The 25,496-nt window shown below is 43.8% G+C and overlaps 1 protein-coding gene across 2 annotated transcripts in view; it reads left to right on the top strand.

The window, feature by feature from the left end:
* The first annotated feature begins 704 nt into the window (after positions 1-704).
* The window catches only part of rbfox3 (RNA binding fox-1 homolog 3), a 1,262,719-nt gene continuing 1,237,927 nt past the window's right edge, over positions 705-25,496 (top strand). For both annotated transcript variants that reach the window (XM_033044598.1, XM_033044592.1), the window contains exon 1: positions 705-882. The gene's annotated coding sequence lies outside the window, so the exon portion shown is untranslated. The remainder of the gene's footprint in view (positions 883-25,496) is intronic.

The raw sequence follows: 25,496 nt of genomic DNA, 5'->3' as shown, positions 1-25,496 counted from the left end.
AGCTCTCTCCCTCCCCCCCTCCCCCTCTTCTCTTCCTCTCTCCACCCCACCCATCTCAATGCTCCCCCCCCTCCCTCCTCTCCCCCTCCTCTCTCTCTCCTCTCCCCCCTCCTCTTCCTCCTCACCTCCTCCCCCCCCTCCTCTTCCTCCCTCTCCCCCCCTCCTCTTTCCTCTCCCCTCCTCTCCCCCCCATCTTTTTTCCCCCCCATCTTTCTTCCCCCCCTCCTCTCCCCCTCTCCCCCCTCTTCCTCCCCCCCTCCTCTCCCCCTCTCCCCTCCTCTTTCCCTCCCCCACTCCTCTCCTCCTCCCCCCCCTCCTCTTCTCCCTCCCCCCTCCTCTTCTCCCCCTCCTCTCCTCCCCCCTACTCTCTCCCCCCCTCCTCTTCCTCCCCCCCCCCCTCCTCTTCTCCCCTCCCTATCTCCCCCCCCCTCCTTCCTCTCCCTCCCTCTACCCCTCCCCTCCTCATTCCTTCCTTCCCCTTCCCCCTCTCCCCCATCTCCCTGTCTCCCTGCCTGTCTGTCTCCCCCTCTCCCTCCCTGTCTGTCTCCCTGTCTGCCTGTCTGTCTGCCTGCCTGGCCAGGACCAGCAGGGTTGTTACGTGAACACTTTGGGAAGAAGCAGTGTGTGTTTTCCAGTCACCCTGAGTGTGATGTCAGAGGAGGTGGCGGTGGTGGGATTGGCTGTGTTTGCAGGAGGGAGCGGGCGGCTGGCAGCAGGTTGCCGGCTTGTTCACGTCTAACAATGGGACGGGACTGCGGGCAGGTCGGCAATGCTGTGTAGATGCCCGTCTGGTCCAGGGGGAAACAGGGACATCTTCCAGCAGGCAAGGAACCGCGCAAAGCAAAGGTCAACTCGGTCACTTGATTGACAGCACAGCAGCCGGTATGATGCATTTTTTACAGTGAGGCAAAAGGAAGGGTTTCTGTTCAAGCACTTTAATAAGTCTCTTTATTTCTCTTTATAATATTTGAATTATTCTGAATTTTAAAAAGCTCAAAGCAAATTGAAACGCCTTCAGTATTCTGTTGTGCATTGGTTGTGATCACATTTCACTTCAACTTATGCTATTATTAGTAAATCTTTTAGCAATATCTGTCCACTGCTCCGAGGAGTTAGTGTTTTCAGTGCAGCATGTCTTGCTTAGCAATGTTGAATATATTTAACTTAACAATAAGGAATTTTTCACTAAAAGATTTTTTTTTTTTTTAAACTGTGTGAATTATTGCCTCATAATTACAGAGGCCCTGATTTTAAATTGGCCCTTCAAATATTTAAATACTTAAGATTTCAACATCTGATCGGTGTTTACAGCTTGTAATCAAGATTAAGTCCAAATCCAAGTTCCATCTTGCAAAGAGACTGGGATAGTACAATACCTTCTATAGATGTCAAAAAATTTCACTGGTCTTTAATGGTTTTTAATCTGTTCTTAAAGGTCTCGGCAATAGTTTCTACCCAGGGACTGGTAGAGGTAGGAAGAATTCTGTGTTGAGATACAGTTAAGGTGACACGGTAAGGTGCATTAAATAGTTATTTAAGTACAGTTATTTAAGTAAATTATAGTACATTAAAAAATGAGCAATATCGCCACTGTAGGCATTGGCAAGATCAGTGAACTTTGACAGTGAGCCTGCTAAATTGTTTTTAAGTTCATTTTGAACAGAGTGAGGAAAATTACAACTGACAAAAGCAACTCTTACAGACGGAAGTAATTGCTAAAAGAAAGTACATCTTTACCTTTATATATTAAGAGATATGGTCAATTATTCTGTAAAGATGTTTGCATTAGTTATCTACAATCTTTTATTTTTATTTTTTCCTCAATTAAGGATGTTTCTTACTGTGCAGTATTTCCTAAGTCACAGCACAAGTGTATTGTAATATTTCTCCCAGGGTATCAGCAGTACTTTTCTTGATCAGACACTAGAAGGTGTGCAAGAGCAGCTCTTGGTGACCTTGTATTTATACATTTCTGGAGGTGAGACTTGACTTATGTTTTCTGAGTCTTAAAGGTGCACATCAATAAGATAAACTGGTATTTTCTCTCCAGTGCTTCTGCTTTGCTGCCTTGCCCACCCTCACTGTAATCCCAAGTTTACAACCCAGCGGTCTTAATATTGATTTCTCTAATTTCAAGTAACCCTCTCTCCGTCTTTCCCCTACCCTAGTTGTCCTACTAGTTTCACTGTTGTCCTGCTGTGTTTCACTGTTTGCACCACTCGTTATCACCTTCCACACAGCCAACCATGGACCTTTAACCCGGTGCTGGCTTTAATTTGTGTCGGAAGGAACTGCAGATAGACACAAAACTGAAGATAGACACAAAAAGCTGGAGTAAGTCAGCGGGACAGGCAGCATCTCTGGAGAGAAGGAATGGGTGCCGTTTCGGGAGAAGGGTCTCGACTCGAAACATCACCCATTTCTTCTCTCCAGAGACGCTACCTGTCCTGCTGAGTTACTCTGGCTGGCTTTGGTTTGTTCTTTTCATTTTAATTTATTTTAATTTATTTGTTCTTTGTACCTTTTCATACCATGCAGGTTTGTAGGTTAATTGGCTTCGGTAAAAAAACTGTAAATTGTCCTTAACGTGTAGGATAGTGCAAGAGTATGGGATGATCACTGGTTGACATGGACACCAAGGGCTGTTTCTGGGCTGAATCTCTAAAGTTCAGACCCAATTGTAAGCAAATATTTACATTTGTAAAATGCTGTTTAAAACCCTAAATATCTGTGTACTCACAGACATGGAAGTTTTTCTGAAGTGCAGTAATTTCTGACCTGCATATGACAAATGTCAATGAACAGCAATATCGTGAATGCAAGATATTGGGAGTAGAATTTCATCTCTTATTGCATGGACCAAACAATCAATGTCATATTTTTACTTCTAAATTTTAAACATGGAACTGAATTACAGGGATGAAGTTTCATATCCATAGATTACGATGCTGCTGACTTGTCTTTTCGACTGATGTTTGTGCAAATGTGTGGAACAGTGCAGGAACAGGTCCTTCGGCCCACAATACTTGTGCCGAACATGATGCCAAGTTAAACTAATCTCCTCTGCCTGCATGTGGTTCATATTCCCTCCATCCCCTGCATATCCATGTGCCTATCCAAAAGCCCTTTGAAAGCCACTACTGTATCTGCCTCCACCACCACCCCTGGCAGCGCGTTCCAGGCACACATCACCCTCTGCAAATTAAAAAAAAAACCATGTCCTGCATAACTCCTTCAAACCTTGCCCCTCTCCCCACAAGTCTTTGACATTTCCACCCCATGGAAAAAGGTTTTGACTGTCTACCCTATCTATGCCTCATAATTCTATATACTTCTATCAAATGGGCCTACCCTCGGCAGGATCTGTGGAGGGAAATGGACAGATTATGTTTTGGGTCGGAACTCTTCAGACTCCACCTGACCTGAATCAACACCCATTCTCTCCCTCCACGGATGCTGCTTGACCAGCTGAGTTCCGCCAGCACTTTGTGTTTTGCTGGACTTCATTTGGGTCTGTATTACAAGCTGGGAGACAGAAAATTGATCAGCTGCAGAATGCTACTGGCGGAAATAAATAATTGTGTGAGAGAATTATATTGTGAGTTTCCGATTTGAATGTGAAAGAAAAATTACAAGGTCAGGAGAAGGGAGAAAAAGGGGCGGCATGTTGGCGCAGCGGTAGAGTTGCTGCCTTACAGCGCCAGAGACCAGCGTTCGATCCTGACCGTGAGTGCTGGCTGGACGGAATTTGTACGTTCTCCCTTTGACCGTGTGGGTTTTCTCCTGGTGCTCCGGTTTCCTCCCACACTCCAAAGGTGTATAGGTAAAATTGTAAATTGTCCCTAGTGTGAGTAGGATAGTGCGAGTGTACGAGGGATCGCTGGTCAATGTGGAATCGTTGGGCAAAAGGGCCTGTTTCCGTGCCGTGTCTCGAAAATCCAAAACGGTTGGGGGGTGGGGAGAGTTTTTGCAGAAGGAATTCCAGAATTGTAAATTTCATTTTTGTCAGGAAATGGTTAATTCTGCCTTTCCAATACTTTTGCTTGGCGAAATGCTAAACCAGATGCGACATTCGTGTTTGATACTTTGGACTTGCTGAATTTGCCTTGGGCATCTCTTCCTAATTAAAAGGTCCGTTACTGATATTTCTGTTAACAACTGGGAGATGAGTTACTGCAGTAGGTGGAGATTTGGTTTGTTCAGTGGGAGAATTGCAGATGTAATAATCAAAATAAGGAACTCGACTACAAAGCAGCAGATGAGGCCAGCGGCAGACCTGGAGATGAAAGAGTGTATCGAAGTATTGATGCTCTTGTTAACAATGAGGACCTGCTGTGAAAATGGTATCCATTTAAAATAGGGAGGGGGGGAAGAGAAGAAGGCATGGGGAGAGGTGCAGGGATATTGTAAATGCACAGAATATACACAACTTTGATACTTTATTATCACATGTGACATGTCAGGGTGAAATTCTTTATTTTGCATACCATACATAATGTATGCCAAGAGTCGACGTGTATAGGGTGCTGACAAAGGTACAAGTGTTCAATTTTGTAGTAAATGCCTACTATGTTCTGTGTGCTAAGCAAAGCAAGAATTTCATTGTCCTATCAGGGACACATGACAATAAACTCACTTGAACTTGAACTTGATCAGATGTGTTTGCCTTTGGTAGGTTGTTGACTATGTTCAGCTAAACAGTGCTATCACTTGAGAATGGGAGAAAGGAGGTGAGGAGAAATGTCCTTAGCCAGAGGGTGGTGAATCTGTGGGATTCTTTGTCACAGAAGGCTGTGGAGGCCAAGTCAGTGGATATTTTGGGTAGAGACAGATATATTCTTGATTAGTACAGGTGTCAGAGGTTGTGGGGAGAAGGCAGGAGAATGGGGTTAGGAGGGAGAGATAGATCAGCCATGATTGAATGGCAGAGTAGACTTGATGGGCCAAATGACCTAATTCTACTATTCTTTATGATCTTATGACTTAATGTCTTCGGAAGAGGAAGGGATGGTAATTAAACCGAGATTTAGATATTAGCATGGAAACAGACCCTAAGATCACCCCTCAGCCTCCTGGCATGCCAATGTATTAGCACTGGTAACATAAATATGACTGGCGTGCTTCCTTGGCAGTCAATGACATTATACAGATTAATTTTGAGATCAACTGCTGTCAGAGTTTAAAAGTCGCCCTTGTGTTGCATACAGCCCACTGTGAAAACTGAATAGTCTACTTAAATCCTCCTCTTAAGGTGTATATAAATACCTGTAATCTGTCGTCTCTCTGGCAAAAGGACAAGGTGCCAGCACACAGGGGAAACTGGAGGAGTACAGTGACTTGCAAAAGTTTTCATACCCCTTGAACTTTTCCACATTTTGTCACGTTACAACCACAAACGTAAATGTATTTTATTGGGATTTTATGTGATAGACCGACACAAAGTGGTGCATAATTGTGAAGTGGAAGGAAACTGATACATGGTTTTCAAATTTTTTTACAAATAAAAAACTAAAGTGTGGCGTGGAAAAGTATTCAGCCCCCTTGAGTCAATACTTTGTAGAACCACCTTTCGCTGCAATTACAGCTGCAAGTCTTTTGGGGTATGTCTCTACCAGCTTTGCACATCTAGAGACTGGAAAATTTTGCCCATTCTTCTTTGCAAAATAGCTCAAGGTCAGTCAGATTGGATGGAGAGCGTCTGTGAACAGCAATTTTCAAGCCTTGCCAGAGATTCTCATTTGAATTTAGGTCTGGACTTTGACTGGGCCATTCTCACATGAATATGCTTTGATCTAAACCATTCCATTGTAGCTCTGGCTGTATGTTTAGGGTCGTTGTCCTGCTGGAAGGTGAACCTCCGCCCCAGTCTCAAGTCTTTTACAGACTCTAACAGGTTTTGTTCCAAGATTGCCCTGTATTTGGCTCCATCCATCTTCCCATCAACTCTGACCAGCTTCCCTGTCCCTGCTGAAGAAAAGCATCCCCACAGCATGATGCTGCCACCACCATGTTTCACAGTGGGGATGGTGTGTTCAGGGTGATGTGCAGTGTTAGTTTTCCGCCACACATAGCGTTTTGCATTTAGGCCAAAAACTTCAATTTTGGTCTCATCTGACCAGAGCACCTTCCTCCACATGTTTGCTGTGTCCCCCACATGGCTTGTGGCAAACTGCAAACGGGACTTCTTATGGCTTTTTTTCCACAATGGCTTTCTTCTTGCCACTCTTCCATAAAGGCCCGATTTGTGGAGTGCACGACTAATAGTTGTCCTGTGGACAGATTCTCTCACCTGAGCTGTGGATCTCTGCAGCTCCTCCAGAGTTACCATGCTTCACTGATCAATGCTCTCCTTGCCCGGCCTGTCAGTTTAGGTGGACGGCCATGTCTTGGTAGGTTTGCAGTTGTGCCATACTCTTTCCATTTTCGGATGATGGATTGAACAGTGCTCCGTGAGATGTTCAAAGCTTGGGATATTTTTTTTATAAGCTAACCCTGCTTTAAACTTCTCCACAACTTTATCCCTGACCTGTCTGGTGTGTTCCTTGGGCTTCATGATGCTGTTTGTTCACTAATGTTCTCTAACAAACCTCTGAGGCCTTCACAGAACAGCTGTATTTATACTGAGATTAGATTATACACAAGTGGACTCTATTTACTAATTAGGTGACTTCTGAAGGCAATTGGTTGCACTGGATTTTATTTAGGGGTATCAGAGTAAAGGGGGCTGAATACTTTTGCATGCCACACTTTTCAGTTTTTTATTTGTAAAAAAATTTGAAAACCATGTATCATTTTCCTTCCACTTCACAATTATGCGCCACTTTGTGTTGGTCTATCACATAAAATCCCAATAAAATACATTTACGTTTGTGGTTGTAACGTGACAAAATGTGGAAAAGTTCAAGGGGTATGAATATGTTTGCAAGCCACTGTGATGTAAAGAAAGCATATGGTATGATAGCCTTCATTTGTCAGCGCATGGAGTCTAAGAGTCAGGAAGTTATGATGCTTGTTTATCGGACCTTTGCTAAGCTGCATTTGGAGTATTGTGTGCAGATCTGGTCTCCCCATTACAAGACTGATGTGGAGGTTTGGAGGAGGTTTACTAGATTGGATCGCTGACTCTGATTTGTTATGGCCTTTTCTCGCCTCCAGTTCCACCCCTCTACTCTCTCCACCCCCCCCCCCCCCCCTATATTTCAATCTGAAGAAGTTCTGACCCGAAACATCACCTATTCCCTTTCTGAAGAGATGCTGCCTGGCCGGCTGAGTTGCTCCAGAATTTTGTCTCTATCTTCGGTATAAACCCGTATCTGCAGTTCCTTCCAACAAACGTACGAGACTGCTTCCTGGATGAGGGGGTAGAAAGAGGTTGGACAGACTTGGAGTGTTTGCTCTGGAACGCTGGAGCTTGAGGGGAGACGTGTGATATAAAAATAATGATATGCATTGACAGGCTAGATGATCAGAACCTCGTCCCCAGGGTGCAAATGTCAAAAACTAGAAGGCATAGCTTTAGGATGGGAGGGGCATAGGTCAAGGGAAATGTGCGGGACAAGTTTATTTTATGCAGAGGGTGGTGGTGGAGGCAGATTGGACTTGGCCTCATGTTCGGCACAGACATTGTGGGCCGAAGGGCCTGTTCCTGTACTGTTCTACGTTCTTAATTCTTCTGGTGAAGGAACTGAGTAACTTCTTGAAGTGGAATCTGATGATGAGAATTTAGGAATTTGCTTTGGAGAAGGGTCCCGACCTGAAACGTTGCTTATCAATGTTATCCTGAGATGCTACCTGACTCGCTGAGTTACTCCAGCACTTTGTGTCTTTTTTTTTTGTAAAACCAGCATCTGCAGTTCCTTGTTTCTACATGAGAATTTTCAAGTTGAGCTACAATGATTCTTGTCAAGGCATCAGATTTGTCCCCTCTACATTCTTCAATCTGAAAACAATGTAGCTCTGATGCCAGTAGGTTAATCCTAATTCTTGTTCAAAGAGCATAGGAAAAAAATACAGCACAGGAACCGGCCCTAGGGCCCACTATGTCGGTACTGAACATAATGTCAAGATAAACTAACGTCTCATCTGCCTACACATGATCCGCACCCTTCCAAAAAATCTGATTTTATTAACCAGCAAACCTGGTGTTAGATAGACATCAAATGCTGGTGTAACTCAGCGGGCCAGGCAGCATTATTGGAGAAAAGGAATGCGATGTTTCGGGTCGAGACCCTTCTTGAGACTGAGAGTCAGGGGAGAGGGAAGCTAGTTATGAAAAGGAACAAAGAACGGATGAATGAAAGTTATTGGAAGCCTGGGAGTTATTGTGTTAGTACAGCAGAGGAGAATGTTTCACTATACCCTTGGCTTTTATATTTAGAAAGCTTGTTTCGTGTATTTCCTTTTTAATTTTGCGCACTTTAGATAGTTCAGTCATGTATTAATAATTGTAGTCATTTTCCTGCCTACCTTTTGAACTGACTTCTGGGGTGAAACCTTTTATGAGGCTATCAATGACAATTAATGCAAATATATTACCTCTCTCTGCTTTGAATGTAAATCAACCCCAGGCTGGTAGCTAATCTGTAAGGACAATAGCTTTCCTATGATGAATGGTGAGAACCTAAATGTAACGGCAAGGACATCTGTCCACTTCATGTCTTAAAAACTCTGTCACTAGCAGAGTTCCTCTCTGCTGGTTGGTGGAAGGCAAATAATTCAGTGGTCTAATCAATGCAGTCCTGGTAACTCTGTGCATTTGTCCATTTCTATTGTGGTGAAGAAATGTGACATTACATGGAAGTTTAATATAAATCATAAATTATGGAATAGTTTTGGGGAAATCGAACCGTCAATATTTGTAAGGCAAAAGGCAACGGGTGTGCAGACTAGAATCTGTGTAGATTCACTCTGGATAGTTCAGATTTGACTGCTTGTAGTATTCTTTTAGTTTGGAATAAAGCTGGGCAAGTTATGGAAAAACAAGGTCAGTGTAACAATGATTCTACAAGATATATCTACTCCCTTCCTGTTACTTTAAGTGTGGCGCAGCTGGTAGAGCTGCTACCTCTCCGCGCCAGAGACCCTGGTTAAATCCTAATCTTGGTTGCTGCTAATGTGGAGTTTGCCCCCTCTGCATTACGTGTTCTCCCTGTGACTGCATGGGTTTCTTCCAAGTGCTCTGGTTTCCTCTCACATCCCAAAGACTTGTGGGTTTGTAGGCTAATTGACCTCTGTAAATTGCCCCTCATGTGTAGGGAATGGATGAGAAAGTGGGATAACATAGAACCAGTGTGAATGGGTGACCTGTGGTCGGTGTGGGCCTAAGGGCCTGAATCCATGCTGTATATCTAAACTAGACATAATGCATAAGATAGGCACAAAATGCTGGAGTAACTCAGCAGGTCAGGCAGCATCTCTGGAGAAAAGGAACATGTGATGTTTTAGGTTGAGACCCTTCTTTGGTGTAACTTCACTGTAACCCAGTATCTGCAGTTCCTTAGTAATTTACTTCAATGTAATCCAGAGATTTGAGCAGGTACGAGAACATATCCAGTCTGCACCTCAACAGATACGTGATAATTGTAGTTGAAACATACTTATAATTAAACCAATTCATTATAAAATATAAACCACTCTTAATTCTGAATTTCTAGCTTAATTTGCTACTTGCTACACACAACCATAGTGTCAGTGCAGTATTGAGCGCAGTATTCTCTTCCATAAAGTTTTTTCCATCTTAAATTATTTTTAAAATATCTAATATCAAAGCTGGCAGATGCAACTTGTAATTAAATTTAATAGAATAATTTAAAGAAGGATCCCTTGTGTAAACTTTTATGAAAACAAAATTAGTGTCCATTTCAGGAACAAAATTAAGAATATAGTAACAAAATAAAGTTTCTGATGGTATTTACACGTATGTATCTATTTGATCATTTTTTTTGTGTCCCCTAAATTGTAAAGCTATGCAATTTGAAAGGAAACCAATTAGTCTTCGAGTCATACAGTGTGGAAACAGACCCTTCGGCCCAACTCGTCCATGCCGCCCAAGGTGCCCCATCTAAGCTTGTCCCATTTGTCTGCATTCGGCTTTCCTATACATGTTCCTCTCCAAATATATTTTAATTGGTGTTGTACCTGCCTCAACTACTTCCTCTGGCAGCTGTGGAACACAAAGTGCTGGAGTAACTCAATGGATTAGGTAGCATCTCTGGAGGATAGGCGAAGTTTCGGTCTGGCATCCTTCTTCAGACTTTGAAGTTCAAATATCTTGGTGTTTGGCTCGACCCAACGCTTTCGTTTACGCAGCATAGTGAGACGATTACTAAAAAACTCAGATGTAATCTAGCTATTCTTTACCGCCATATAAATTGATTCACCTTTCAGATGAGAAAAATAATTGTCTCTCAACTACTACTACCAACACTGGATTATGCTGATATTGTCTATCAGAATACATTTGATACACATCTTCAACCCCTCAATGTAGTTTATAATAGTCTTTGCAGATTTATTTTAAGGTGTCCATAAATAACTCACCACTGTTCTATGTACGAAACTCTAAACTGGTTATCCCCCCACGCTCGAAGATGCTACCACTGGTTCCAGTTCATCTTTAAATGCATCCATCTCAATTACCCTTCTTATTTAAAACAAGACCTATTACCATACACACCCTCATACTCACTAAGACATATTCAGCAACCCTTCTTTTTCATTCCAAGAACTAACAAAGAAATTGGGAGACGTGCATTTAAATTCAAAGCTCCTTCTGACTGGAACACTCTGCCTAGTACCATTAGAACTATTAGCTCATTTCATCTATTTAAAAATACACTTTTACCCTTCCTTATAAAATCATGTACCTGTTTCTAGTATTAGAGTCTTCGAGCTCCTTTATCTAGCTTGCTCTGTGTGTGATCATTTGGCATAACTATTGTATATGCATGGCCATTACACTTATGTATTATTGTATTGCATAGTGTAACAAGGTCTTATATTGTATTATGTCACAATATCATGAAATAATATATCATGTAATAATGTTGATAGTATGTATTAACGTACGATGTATGATAGGTGGTATATGGTATTATGCATCAAGATTATGCTGTAACACATAACTATTATTATTATTATTGGATATGTAAAGCCAATTAACAATTGTTATAAACTATAACAAGTGGGGATGGAGGGGTTTTGGGATTGGTGTGTAGGTAGGTGGGTCAATGAGAGCCTCTATGTATGTTATGTCTTGTGCTGTATGTTCTATGTTGGACCCCCTCGAAAACGAGATGACTGTCCATCTCAAGGGGTTATCCATGAATAAACTTGTTTCAAACTTTGACAACTTGCTACATGCATCCACCACGATTCCCAAAGATTATCACCAGTTAGCTTCTCCCCATCTATAACAAAGTAAGAGCTCCATTGTTTGCATGGAGAGGACAGAATCATGCCTTTCAACAATTATGTCTGAAGAAGGGTCCTGACCTGAAATGTTGCCATCCTTTTTCTCCAGAGATGCTGCCTGACCCACTGAGTTACTCCAGCACTTTGTGCCTAACTTTGGCATAAGCCAGCATCTGCAGTTCGTTGTTTCCTATATATATATATGGCTATAGGATGGCTGGAACGGAACTCTCTTGACCATAGGGCTGGAAATTCCTACCCATAAATATCCATGCTGTTGGAAATTCTGCATTAAACAAGTCGCATCTCACCTTTGTGTTACGTTTTGCTGCTGAATTGTTTATTGATATTGCATTGACTATTTTAACGGAAGCATGGCAAGTCTTTGTACATTGGAAAATGCTGCTCGGTACATATAAAGCGCATAAACCAGTTATAATTTAAAACATTTTGTGGGCTCACAGCAGAGTCTTTTTAATTTATCATGCTGTCAAAAGAATGAAACGCTGCTCCATCTTAATTATGTTACTTTCACAACATTTTTAATCATGTGTAATGTTCCTTTGCAGATGGCTGAGGGCAAAACTCCGTGCATATTTAAAATTAAAACGCAACGTGCATTCAGTCAATCCCAGGTCGGTATTTATGGACGAATGTTACATTTGGGTTATTTTTTGATACTTTCTTCATCCTTGCATTCGTTGTGCTGTTTGCTGTTACTTTAACCGTTTATTCTCATGGGTGGGAAGGTTGAACGGCGTAGTATGTCGATGCAAGGAACTGCGGTTGCTGGTTTACAAAATAAGACACAAAGTACTGGAGAAACTCAGCAGGTCAGGCAGCATCCCCGGAGAGCGTGGATAGGCGATGTTTCGGGTCGGGGTCTGTTTTCTGTTAAGTCGAGAGTGTTCTATTGTCCTGTGTCCTGAAATGAAACAATGAAATTCTTACTTGCAGCAGCACAGCAGATATGTGAACATAGAATTCTGTAAAACCCATTGTAAACAACAAGACAGAGTCACCAAGCCACTACTTTCATTAGAGTCCACTAATGAAAATGTCCTGGGAATTGCTTGGCCATCTTTGGTCTCTTTGTTACGGTTCACAATAAATCTTCATGGACTGAAGGATTCCAGAATGATCCCAGAAATGATTGGGACGTATGACATATGACGAGTGTTTGGAACAGTACTCACTAGAGTTTAGAAGGATGAGGGCGATCTCATTGAAAGTTGCTGGATAGTGAAAGGCCTGGATAGAGTGAATGTGGGGAGAATGTTTCCGCTCGTGGGAGAGTCTCGGACCAGAAGGCATAGTTTTGGCATAAAAGGACACGGTGTTAGAAAGATGAGCTGGAATTTCCTTAGTCAGAGGGTGGTGAATCTGTGGAATTCATTGCCGCAGACAGACAGCTGTGGAGGCCAAGATGATGGATATTTTTATGGTGACGATTGACAGGTTCTTGATTAGTAATGGGCCTGTCCCACTTAGGCGATTTGTTTTCAGCGACTTTCATAATCTTAGCAGGTCGCCGAAACACCGGCGACTGGACCCCCCCCCCCCCCAACAACAATGTCTACAATAACCTACCTCCCAGTCGACATCAAGCTACTGGCAACCGGCGACCCATTAGGACGTCCGCCTACGACAACACCTACGACAACCTACTTCCACCCGCGACAAGCTACGACAAGGTAAGACAATTCAGTCGCCGGTACCTGTTGCCGGTTGACGTAGGTAGTAGCCAATGGAATTCACCAAAGTCAGCACCGGCGACAACCTACGTCATCCTGGCGACAACCTACGATCGTTGCCGTCAAGCCCACGGGCGCCGACAGCCGCTGAAAAGTTTTAAACATTTCAAAATACAGCGATGACCAGAAAAAAGACACAACCCTTTGGGGACTGAGGAGACCATATAGGTGACACCCCGGCAACCATGTGGTGACAGCCTAGTCGCCTAAAACATCGCTGAAGTGGGACAGGCCCATAAGGATGGCAGGGGTTATGGGGAGAAGGCAGGAAAATGGTGTTGAGAGGGAAATATAGGTCAGCCATGATTGAATGGTGGGATAGACTTGATGGATCGAATGGCCCAATTCTGATCCTAAAACCTATGAGCTTATCATGACTTTGATAATATGAAAGGACTAGCTATTCGTTTTTCCGTTCTTTTTTTGAAGAATAGGAGTTCTGCAGAAATTTGTAACATGAGCTTGTTTCCACCTCCACTAGTGGCAGGTTCGAGCAAGTTTACTTTAGAGATGGAGCTTGGAAGCTGACCCTTTGGCCCACCGAATCCACATCGCCCTTACAGTCTCGTTCTATCTTACACACTAGGGACAATATACAGAAGCTATTTATTCTACAAACCTGCATGTCTTTGAAATGTGGGAGGAAACCAGAGCACCTGGAGAAAACCCATGTGGTCACGGGAAGAACGTACATACTCCATACAGACAGCACCTGCAGTCGGGATTGAACCTGGGTCACTGGCACTGTCAGGCAGCAACTCTACCGCTGCACCACTGTGTCACCTCAAGAGTTCTGCAGAAATCGGTAACATGGGCTTGTTTCCACCACCATTAGTGGCAGGTACTCTATTTATCACGGCCATCCCTCCAGTTCTCTCTGATGACTATTTACCTGGAGGCAAGATCGGCTTCTCATTACTTTTATAAACACCTGTTGACACACATGCATATCTACCAGGCAGGCCCACAAACAAAGCTGTTCAGCACTATTCTGTCGAATTGGGAATTAACGATAGTTTAGTGTTTATGCAGTCGTTCTGCACCCAACAGGGCAATTGGTCATACATTCTACAATCCTCCCCCCTCCCTCCCCACTAGAAATTTCTAAAGTGGCAAAGTATTGAAAGCCTTTTGTTCCAAAATAAACTTGTCATTATTTTAGAGTTGGTTCCTTTTGCCGAATTGCTAACTTTTATCAGTGTTCTGTGGTTAATATCATGAGGTTTATTCAATATTGTTGAAATGCTTTTTCAGCAGCATGTCATGCGCCAAAGGGCGCGCAGTGGGTAGATCTGCTGGCTCACAGCGCCAGGGTCCTGGGTTTGATCCTGACCCCGGGTGCTGTCTGAAGTGTGGCGTTTGCACATTCTCTCTGTGACTGCATGGATTTTCTCTGGGTGCTCCAGTGTCGTCACACATCCCAAAAGCGTGTGGGTTTGTGGGTTAATCAACCTCTGTAAACTGCTCCTATTGTACAGTGAGTGGGGAAAGTGGAATAACATAGAACTAGTGTGAACAGGTGAGTGATGGTCGGTGCGGACTGGGATGGGCCAAATGGCATATTTCCACGATATATCTCTAAACTAAACTGAACGGGTCAAGCAGCATCTGAGGATGGAATGGATAGGTGATGTTTCAGGTCGGGTCCCTTCTTTAGACTGAAGTGTCCCAACCCCCAAATGTCTGGTTAAATTAGGATCCAGATAGCTTTGTATACATATACTATTGATGATGAGGGCAAGAATGTCACAATGTAAACAGATGAGACCCAACAGCAACTGGGAATTGAAATTATAGGTTGGAATACCGGTGAAGTGTCTCTTTTTTTGTCGAGCGTTCTATCATTATCACTTTGATTAAAATTCAAATCTGATCTTCAGAATTTCTAAACTAATTCAGTTAATTCTGAAGTCTACCTCCAGGCACGTTGCTCCACCAAAGGATTGATGTACTCTTTAATTTATTCATTTAGGATCACAGGCAAGATGGATTGGTGCAGAATCTATTCATTTGAAGTAATGTTGATTTCCAAGATTATTAAAAATATGAAATCTAGACTTTTATGTCTGTTGGATTTTAATAGTGAGTGGGAGATATTAAACTGACCCACTTAAGATGATCGATTAACAGGTTAATATTTGTAAAGACAAAACTAAACCCATTCATCTATACTCTGTATGATGTGCAGAGCGGTCAAGATGATTGCTTAATGCAATAGCCATTGCACTTAGCTTTAACAGAACAGTTCTTTATAGGAATAAATAGTAAGATTAAACGAGAACTTACCAGTTTGAAGTTTGATCGTTATTTTATGAGGAGTACATTGAGGGAATACGTGAAGAACCCCGCCAGGACGCAGCGTGTCATTCTTCAAAGCAGCGGTGTGAAATCACAGATAACTGTAATGACTGAACATAGTAAGATTAGAGAAGAAGATACCAGTTGAGTATATGATCAAGGGTGGGAGCGGAGGGCACGTATTCCCTCAACGTACTCCTCATAAAATAACGATCAAACTTCGAACTGGTAAGTTCTCGTTTAATCTTACTATTTTACTTCGGAGTCACGTGAGGGACTACGTGAAGATTTCAAAGCTCTGTGAATGAATCCGACATTGAAATCCATGATAAAGCTATTAACAACAAATTATAGCCCCAATTTCATGGGGTGAATCATATTACAGAACTTAAAATTGATTCTGCAAAGGTTCCAGGTTTAACCACTGGTTTATGGTAGAATTGTTGGAACGTTTTTTCCCTTGACCATCCTGCTGTCTCCAGGATTTGGTCCATCGGTACGTCCAACTCCATAGCTGCCGATGTAGCTGCAGCCCTGGTGGAATGAGATTTGAATATGTTAGTATCCACTCCAGCTGTTGTTAAAACCTGTTTCAGCCATCTGGTAATAGTTTGAACTGACACTTTTTTGTGGGGTTGCTTGTGGCTGATTAGTAGTGCCATCTCATAGCCTCTGATGTTTTTGGTGTTCTCCATATATAACAATGAATGTCTTATTATACAGAGACGATCATCTATAGGGTAAGTCCTAAATTCTATTTTGAGACCTGATGGTCCCGGTCTGTTCTGTTTGACTAATTCGTGAACATCTTTTTGTTTTTCGTAAAGATATTGACACGAATTCCAAAGAGTCGTGTTGGGATTTCCCCATGATTCCCTAGCATCTAGCCTCTCCAGTTCAGCATGCGCTTCCAGTTTTTCTTATCGTGAAGGCACGAACATTCAGTTCGGTACATGCTGAACCCGGAAATCTTTTGCACAAATTCAATTGTATGTCCCTAAACACTAGGTAGAAAATAAGTGTTAGTAGTTATTGCACTCCATGCCTCCCAAGAAAATGTAATCTACACACCAATTTGTGTTATTTACACCTGTTTTTTTTTGTTTTTTGTTTTTTTTTTTGGGAAGAGACCAGACCCCCCTACTTCCATGGTGACCAGTGGAAAGTTTGTTTTCTTCCTTGCAGTCGCCGTAGAGGTTGTGTCGTCGGTTTTTGGATTTGGGATTCGGGGTTGCACGTCTTCCAGGAAGGCCGGTCTGGGCCAGGCCTAAAAGACCTCTATCCTGTAGCCCGGCCTTTGAGCTTTCACCAGCTTCTGTGTGTCTTCCTGCTGGTGGGTGCGTGGAGGTGCTGTTGTCGTGTGTAGGAGTTCCTGCCTGTTGCCGCCTTTATGAGACCCAGGGTATTGGCCTCAATATTGAGCTCTTTTACCTGTTTTGACAGGTTGCCCCCAAGTAGTAATATTGGTGGTTTAATCCCTCCAGGTCTGCACAGCTCTGCAAACTTAGGGTTTAAAGCTGGGCGGATGGCGTTCTCCTGAGACTATTAATCTCATACTCCGTATTGCAGAATAATGCCACAGCGTCTTAGCTAAACATCTTGCCTTCTGACTCCCGTTCCAGCCTTCCTGCACCCCCTGCACACTTGTAGTTTTGTTCGTCAAACCCCTCTTCAGGGTCAGCCCAGAATTGACCCCACAGTACTCCCCTCTGACGAGGGAGATGCACTGTGCAGCCCCACGTGAGGTGCTGCTGTGGGTGTTTTTTATATCCCCACTGTGACTAGACTCCATCTCCCGGAGTCTGTCATGTTGGAGCTTTTGCTCCATAAGCCGCTCCAACCGGCTCCAGCGCTCACAGTCGCCGTCCGCTCGCGGCTGCTCAAAGTCGGACTCGTCAGTCAACGACTCTTTTGGTTTTCTTCTTGCCTTCCCGCCCAGACGCAGTGTTTAATCTGGTCGGTGCGGGGGCGAAGTCGGGCACAGCTGTTCCCTTACGGGTGAGTCCTGTGCCGCCGGTCGCTGCTGGAGTCCGCAACTCCGCGGTTTTCCTCCGCCAGCTTTGTTGCAGCTCTGGTCGACTTCTTTGCCTTGTGCATGTTTCTCCCACCTGTAGAACAGTAAGGGAACAATAAAGACTGCAGTATCACTTACCTGCAGGTCCAGGCTTAAAACTTGCCGTTATGGGGGAACGTCCTTCCACCCCTCCTCCTGCCGTTTTGACTTGTCAAAGCCAACGGCTCCGTTCTGTATAGTCTCCCGCCCAGCCATGGTGCTTAATCTGGCCGGTGCGGGAGCGAAGTCGGGCACAGCTGTTCCCTTACGGGTGATTCCTGTGCCGCCTGCCGTTGTTTGCACAGCTCTCCATGTTTCCCCACCTGTGAAACAGTATGGGGAGAATAAAGACCGCAGTTTCACTTACCTGCAGGTCCAGGTTTAAACTGTCGCTACGGGGGAACGTCGTTCCACCCCGCCTCCTGCCGTTTCGACTTGTCAAAGTCGACGGCCCCATTCTGAATAGTCTCCCGCCCGGCCGTGGTGTTCTGGCCGGCGCGGGACCAAAAGTCGGCACAGCTGATCCCACTTACGGGGCTTGTGCCTTCAGCTGCTGCTGGCTCCCGCAACTTCGCGGTCCTCCCCAGCCAGCTTCACTCGCAGCACTTGTGGACACTATTTTGTCCAGCTTACCCCCCCTGTGTAAAACAGCGCGGGGAACAAAAACTACCGCAGAGTAAATCACTTACCTGCAGGTCGCGGTTTCAAACTTACCGCTGCGGGGGAACGCTCCACCCCGCCTGTCGTTTCGCAAGCGTGAAAGCGATATACCACACATGCGTCCTGGCGGGGTTCTTCACGTAGTCACTCACGTGACTCCGAAGTAAAATTGCAGGAATAAAGTATATTGCCTTTATTAGGCCAATGCAAGTAACTGTACATTTGGCCAAGAGGTAATTTCGTAATGGGCTAAGTGCCGAAATTGTATAGTAACACAGAGAAGCAAATTCATCTTGTGTTTTGAAACAACGCTTTGGGAATGTACCTACTCCTGTGGAACCTGAATTAATAAATACTAGTAGTACTTTCATTTGTCAAAAGGAAAATTGCTATAGATACTCAGCAGGCCCAACAGTTTGTTCTGCTCATACCTTTCATTCAATTGTTCTTTGAACCTTTTCATATCTCTAGTTTCCCTCCCCTCAACTCTCAGTCTGAAGAAGGGTCTCCACCCAGAAATGTCACCTATTCTTTTCTCCAGAGATGCTGACTGACCTGCTGAGTTACTCCAGCAATTTTTGTCTATCTTGGGCTCATGGACAAGTTTTGTTTAGCGATACAGCATGCAAACAGGCCCTTCAGCCTACCAAGTCCATGCCAACCATCGATCACCTGTTCACACCAGTTCTATGTTCATTCCCATCCACTCCCTACACACAAGGGGCAATGTGGCAGAGGCCAATTAACCTACAAACCTGCACGTCTTTGGGATGCGGGAGGAGACCGGAGCACCCGGAAGAAATCCAGACTGTCACGCTGGAAGGAATTCAGTGGGTCAGGCAGCATCTGTAGAGGGAATGGACAGACAATAAGTTTTCATTATTTGTGCACCAAATGAAAGGCACACTGACATGAGCCTGTTACAGAGAAGAGGCAACGTGGGAGGTATCCCTTTATTTCGCTCTAGAGGTATCACTTAATTTTTGAATGATTGTGGGTGAGGTGTAGCTGTGGAAGGCTAACCTTTGGTGCCGCAAGAATCTTGACAGTTGTGTGTGAAGTAAAAGAATAATAATGTTCAGGTTTCTTTGCTGGAGGAGATGGATGTAGGAGTTTGCATTGCCATCACCTATTGAACCATTTCATTTGTCCTTGGTTTAGTAACAAACATTAAAGTCTGCCGTGCCTCCAGGGACTCTATCTCTGGTTTGCTGGCTCTGCTATCGTTTATGTTTGATGCTTATTCGATATCCCTTTTAAATAAGAGCCGCTGGAGAACCGGATCACAGTCATGTTGAACTTTTGCTCCCTAATACCAGACACTACTTCCATCTCTAAAGTCTGTAGCACCAAGTGGAAATGAATAAAGATTTATGTGAGAAGCAACTGGGGAATTGGGCTGCTTGCCTTGGCTGGTAAGCTGTGACCTTTTACTTTAGAGATATAGCATGAAAACAGGGCCTTTGGCCCACCTAGACCGCGCCGACCAGCAGGGCCGGATTTAGGTGAAGAGAGGCCCTAGGCTGATCCACTTGTGAGGCACCTCCAAATCCCCCACCCCCACGACTAGAGAAAGATGGAAGAGTCCACCAGATTGACCAATTTGCAGCCGAGCGTGGCCAATGAGATAAGGGGCCGGAAAACGGCGCTATTTATTTATTTATTTATTTATTGCCAGTGCTAGTGTTGAGTTATTGGCTTAAAACACTATTATTCTGAAATGGAGGGCAAGGAAAATTACTGAAGGGTTGTTTAGAGACTACAGTGTGTTGTGACCGCATATGTAAGAAAGGCCGATGATAGTGTCAAAAATATTATACGCCTTGCAGGGCTCTCACTTAACTTTTTATTCCTGTTGCCAGCCAGGCAACCTTGGCAACTTTTTAGGTTGCCAAATGACACTTTAGTTGGTCATTTAAGACGGCTTGCATGACGCGTGCGATAATGTGCTTGGACGAAGAGTTACCAGTCGGAATTATGCTCAATGAAGCATTCACATATTATTTCTGCTTCAAATAAAGTCACAAACTAAACATATTCACCAATCAAGACATGATATATACCACAATGACATGCAGCAAAATTATAATACAGTATCTCAACTCTTTTTATACATTGCAATGAATGCAATTTGTATTATTTCTTTCCACTTCCAAACAAAAATGTGGTTGGATTATTCAGCGTATGATCAACCTCGGTGAGACCAAGCGCAGGCTTAGCGTTCGCTTTGTACAACACCTCCACTCAGTTCACAATAACCAACCTGATCTCCCGGTGGCTCAACACTTCAACTCCCCCTCCCATTCCGAATCTGACCTTTCTGTCCTGGGCCTCTTCCATGGCCAGAGTAAGGCCCATCGTAAATTGGAGGAGCAGCACCTCATATTTCTCGCTTGGGCAGTTTACACCCCAGCGGTATGAACATTGACTTCTCCAATTTCAGGTAGAACCTGCTTTCTCCTCCCTTTCCCAGCTCTCCCTCAGCCCACTGTCTGCACCTCTTCCTTTCTTCTTCCCGTCCCCCCCCCCCCCCCCACCCTCACATCAGTCTGAAGAAGGGTCTCAACCCAAAACGTCACCTATTTCCTTCGCTCCATAGATGCTGCCTCACCCGCTGAGTTTCTCCAGCATTTTTGTCCACCCATTCACACAAGTTCTGTTATCCCACTTTCCTCTCCCACTCCCTACACATTAGGGGCAATTTTACAGAGACAAGTTAACCTACAAAGCCAATGCATCTTTGGGATGTGGGAGGAAACCCACATGCTTGCAGGAAGAATGTGCAAATTCAACACAGACAGTGGCCGAGGACAGGATCGAACACAGATCTCTGGTGTGTGAGGCAGCAAGTCTACCAGCTGTGCCACTATATTTTGTTTTCCAACACACAAAAAATTATACGTTGATAACTTTGGTTACTAAAAAAATGAAAATATCCATTTTCAGTCTTAAATCTCCAAGTGACGCTATGTCCCCCTTTACAGCTACTGAATGTTTTAATTCAGTTCAAGACTATGGGGCAGTACATTGGCCATAAAGTTGCTGCCTAAAAGTGCCAGAGACCCAGAATTGATCCTGAATATGGGTGCTGTCTGTATGGAGTTTGCTCCTTTTCCCTTTGATCGCATGGGTTTTCTCCGGGTGCTCTTGTTTCCTTCCACATTCCAAAGGTGTGCAGAAACCTATTTCAGACCCAACCCGAAATGCAATATTTTCCTTTTGTCCAGAGATTCTGTCTGAACTGTGAGTTACTCCAGCTTTTTGTGTCTATCTTCAGTTTAAACCAGCATCTGCAGTTCCTTCCTACATACACAATACTATATGATAGAACTTTATTAATCCCAGGAGGGAAATTGTGTGTGTATATTCATATATAAATATACATAGATACATAGAAAATAGGTGCAGGAGTAGGCCATTCGGCCCTTCGAGCCTGCACCGCCATTCAATATGATCATGGCTGATCATCCAACACCCAACACCGTTTTGTTTATAACATTGTTTACAGAGTACTCTGTTTACATATTCTGTTGTGCTGCTGCAAGTAAGGATTTCATTGTTCTAACTGGGACGTGAGAATAAAACACACTTGACTCTTGACATGTCGCCAATTTGTGGGATAGAATCTAGCTGAGAACTATCTTCTCTTTACCTTTCCCCTGCATTACCTATTGTGTTAGATTTCGCATGATTATATTTGTATATTATTATCTGATTGGACAACAAGCAAAACAAAGCTTTTCAGTGTACCTTGGTACATCTGACAATAATAAACCTAATCCCACCAATTCCACTATACTCGTTTCTATCTTCTTGCCAAAATCCACAAGCAGAACTATCCTGGCAGACCTATTTATTTCTGCCTGCTCCTGCCCCACCATACTCCACCCTAAATACCTCAATTCCATCTTGTTCCCCCTTGTCCATGAGAGAGAGGTGCAGAATTGGGCGTTTGACCCGTCGAGTCTGCTCTGCCATTGGATCGTGGCTGATCTATTTTTCTCCCCTCAACCCACTTTCCCCACCTTCTCCTCGTAACCTTTGATGTCATCAATCAAGAACCTATCAATCTCTGCTTTTCCCACTTCGACCATCCCTTCCAACCTACTTCCAAGACACCTTGCACACTCTTCAACACTTCAATCCCTAGGTCCCCACTACTTCATCGTTACCATGGAAGTCCCTTCCACTCCCCACCTGGAAGGTCTCAGAGTTCCTCCTTGAAAGTCCAAAGAAGGGCCCCGACCCAAAACGTCACCTCCGCAGATGCTGCCTGACCCACTGAGTTCCTCCACCACTTTGTTTTGCTTCCTATTCTGGCTTAAGTCTGCTGTGCATGTGCGGCTGATGTTTTGTTTAACAATGCTGCCATCCTATTTCTTTAAAATGACAGAGCAACAACAGTGGCTTCCCGGATATAAATGAAGTTGTTATTCTTTATTATGGTACTTGCAGAGTACTACCTTTACAAACCTGTTGGTAGGAACTGCAGATGCTGGCTCATACCAAAAATAGACACAAAGTGCAGGAATAACTCAGCAGGTCATGCAGCATCTCTGGAGAAAAATGATGCATGACATTTTGGGCCAGAACCCTTCTTCCAACCCGAAACATCCTTATTCCTCCAGAGATGCTGCCTGAGTCGCTGAGTTACTGCAGCACTCTGTGTCTATCTTTACATATCTGTTGTACTGCTGCATGTAAGAAATGTATCGTTCTGTTTCAGGCCAAATGAGAATTAAACAGTCAAATCTAACTTTATGCATATTCTGCTGTACCTTTTTTATCCTTTTTTTAAGTTGACATTACGAATAATAAAATAAGGTATTCATTAATGATAGGATACATTGTATTTCATCAGTTTAATTATGGGTAGCTTTGGGGTATGATATAAATGAATCGTACGAAGTGTGTGCGGGGTAATACAATTTGGGTTACTGTAGAAAATGGGCGTTTCTGATGTGCGGAGTAGTTTGTTTGTGGAAGTTCTTGGGAACAAATCCTTGCATAATTCATACTTTAAGCCTTTCCCCATCTTCCAGTTTCCCCATGTTGGCCATTTATTCAGGGTTCATTTGGGCTCCCACCATGGTTTAGAGGGCAATGGACCAAATGCAGGTAAAAGGGACCAGCCCAATATGCTAACTTAGTCAGCATGGACAAGGTGGGATGAAGGGCCTGTTTCCCTGCTGTACAGCTCGATGACTCTATCTTGGGATTTATTGTGCTGTTCTATTGAAAACTCTGCTTAATTGAATTACTTGCTCCCAAAAAACAACTTGTAGCCTGGTGGACACAACATACTGAAGGGCAGTCGTCTAACAATGCTGCTTCCCCGGGGAATTTGTGGACGGGCACAATGGGCTTTTGAGCATTTTTTAAACCCGGACAGTCAAGAGCATATCCTGAATGGAAGAAATCATCAGTAACAGCAACAAAAAATGCTTGTCAATGAATCCAGCCATCCCTGATAATTGGCCCCAGGAGTTTAATTTTATTTTCTCTTGGTTTTCATAACTAAGCAACATCTTTGCTGGCAAACTTAAACTTGAACTAATGCGACCCTTACCTTTGCACAGCCATTTGTAACGTCATTAAAAATGTTTGAACCTTGATTCTCGGGACGTTTAAGTATTTTGTGCTAAATGTTATAATTTTGGGGTCTGCTTTGGTCACTATTCACAAATTCAACTTCTGATCACGTCCCCTAATGATCTGAGCTGGATGCTGCCGGTAGATTGCACTGGGTAGTGGATGGGATGCGAGTGAGGAGCATACGCTCTTAGCTCTTGCCTTCTGTGTAATGACTTGCCTCCTGCTTATCCCTCAGTAGGATGGCCCACTGAAAGAATGGGCAATTTCCAGCGGCGTTGGCAGACCGGTTTGAAGAAGGGTGTGTAATTAGACAGTGAAACCACTTTGTTCTGTCATCTGTTGGATTGGAAACCAGTGTAGAGAGGCAGTAGAGGTAATTGTCCAATTTTCATGATGAAGGGCTCCACACAAATTGTATTCCACCCCCCCTCCACTTCCATCACCACTTATGGGGTTATGGGAAGAAGGCAGGAAAATGGGGATAGGAGGGAGAGATAGCTCAGCCATGATTGAATGGTGGAGTAGACTTGATGGGCCGAATGACCTAATTGTGCTCCTATCACTTATGACCTTATGACCACTGTGCTAAAAGTTAGATAGCTCGGTTTAAGATTAGACTTTGGTTTATTGTTGTCACCTGTAAGATGTAAGAGTCAAGAGTAGACACAAAATGCTGGAGTAACTCAGCGGGTCAGGCAGCATCTGTGCAGAAAAGGTATGGGTGACCGTTCGGGTCGAGACACTTGGTGTTTAATTGACGGGTGTACAGAAAGGGAGCAATGAAATTCTTATCTGCAGCAGCACAACGGGTTTGTAAACACAGTACTGGATACGTAACTTAATCAACAAAATTGTTCAATAATAAAAAATATAGTGCAAAACATGTCCCTAGTTGCAACCAAGCCGATTTCTAGTCCGTAGGTACCGAGAAAAGCTTTGTTTTGCATGCTGCTGAATTAGATAATAATATATATAAATACAATCAAGTCAGATTCAAGTACAATAGGTAGAACGAAGGGATATATACAGAGTATAGTTCTCAGCATTGTAGTGCATCAGTTCCAGAGACAACATCCTATTGGGTAGAGATGAAACAGTGTGCAGCATGATTAGATATTTGTTTGAGGAGAGATATCCTTCTAAAAATGTACTTGGTTTGGTATTATTTAAATCCAGCCGGGTGCTGCGAGAAAAAAAACAAAAATCAACAAAATAAAAGCATGTTGTGAGGGGATGAAACCTGTTTCACCTTTCACCCCACCTGCCTCTGCAACCAACAACATCATCCTCTGACATTTCCTCCCACACAGTCACATCTTTCCAGCTCCACCCCTTTCCGCCTTCTGCAGAAACAGATCCATCCACAACTCTTTGGTATATTCACCCCTTCCCACTCAAACCACCCCCTCCCCAGGTACTTTCCCCTGCATCTGCAAGAGCTGTGACACTTGTCCCTCTACCTCCTTCCTCTCCCCCATGCAGGGGCCACAATAGTCCTTCTAGGTGAGACAAAGGTGCACCTCATCTACTGTGTCCGGTGCTCCTAATCTGGGCACTTGTACCTTGGCCTGATGAAGCATAGACTTGGCAGCCATGTCCTTGAACACTTGCGCTCAGTCCACCAAGGCCTGCTGGATCTCACCGGCTGCTAACCATTTTAACTCCCCTTCCCATTCCCACACTGACCTTTCTGTCCTGGGCTGCCTCCATTACCAGAGTGAGGC

This window comes from Amblyraja radiata, chromosome 26, assembly GCF_010909765.2.
Source record: "Amblyraja radiata isolate CabotCenter1 chromosome 26, sAmbRad1.1.pri, whole genome shotgun sequence".
Classification (NCBI taxonomy): domain Eukaryota; kingdom Metazoa; phylum Chordata; class Chondrichthyes; order Rajiformes; family Rajidae; genus Amblyraja; species Amblyraja radiata.
The sequence above is the reverse complement of the archived record's forward strand: the minus strand, read 5'-3'. Positions and strand labels throughout refer to the sequence as shown.